The following is a 1,100-nucleotide window of genomic DNA, read 5'->3' as shown; positions in this document are numbered from 1 at the left end:
CCGCTGCTTCGTTTGCGTTCACGCCTATCTTAAAAAAATATTAACGGATGAAATCGAAATCATTCCGTGACGATCATCGCGTTCGCGTTCATTAATGTATTCCGAATTCTTTTTTTCTTTTTCTTTCCAACTCTTTATCCGGCTAAACGACTAAAAATCGTAAAGATAAATATTTATCTTTATCGATAAAAACTGATCGCTATTCGCTATTATATCCTTACTTGAGAGTGAGAAATTATTTCGAAGATAAAAAATCGAAACTGCGTCCGAAATTGTGAAACGGAAAAATTTGGAAAATGAAATTCGAAGGAAAGATACGAGAAGCTGTAATAGAATGAGATATATGTAAGATAAATATGGAAAATGATATATCTATATCGCGCAAAAGAGAGGCGTGTAGCGAATTTTTCGGATCTCGGAATCCGGAGGATTGGATCGAGAGATCGATCGTAGTCGGCATTCCCACGCGCATGTGCCTTGGGATCGGTCCTTAAAACGTTCTTTAAAAACCTATAGACCTATAGACGCGAATCGTTCCAGATGCTCGACCGACGTTACGTCGCCTCCGGTTAATTTGTCCTCACCTACGTTAATAAAACGTGGCTAACGCAACGTACGGTGATCGTGGTCGATCGCGTTCGCTTTCTAGGTCTCGCGTCGCGGATAGAAATGCTCTCGCATTCCTACATATGACGCGATAACGGAAACGCTCTCCGATTCCTTGCCTCGTTCCGGAACAGCGAAAATTCGCGATAATTTAATTTTCCTTTACTCTTCCCTCTCCCTCTCTCCTTCTCTCTCTCTCTCTTCCCTTCTTCATCTCCGATCCCCCCCCTCTCTCTTTCTCCCTCTCTCTCTCTCTCTCGAGGAAACGCTTTCTCGCGCAAACCGAACGAACCGGTATCTCGTCTCTCGATAACCGAGATACCTAGTTGCGCGAAAGTTAGTTCATTCATCGTTCATACTCGATGATCGATGATCGATGATAGCGCGCGTTGTATTTGAAAAAAAACGAAAATTATCGTTGTCGTCGAAAGGAACGGAACGCAAACGGAACGTATCTGTTAAACGTACCACTGGATAAACGACACTTTAGCGAA

The 1,100-nt window shown here is 42.8% G+C and overlaps 1 protein-coding gene across 1 annotated transcript in view; it reads right to left on the bottom strand.

Moving 5' to 3' along the window:
* The window catches only part of LOC102680961 (collagen alpha-1(IV) chain-like), a 41,698-nt gene that overhangs the window by 40,117 nt on the left and 481 nt on the right, over positions 1 to 1,100 (bottom strand). The window lies entirely within an intron of this gene.

This window comes from Apis dorsata, unplaced genomic scaffold, assembly GCF_000469605.1.
Source record: "Apis dorsata unplaced genomic scaffold, Apis dorsata 1.3 scaffold_919, whole genome shotgun sequence".
NCBI lineage: Eukaryota > Metazoa > Arthropoda > Insecta > Hymenoptera > Apidae > Apis > Apis dorsata.
This window is presented reverse-complemented; position numbering and strand designations above follow the sequence as displayed.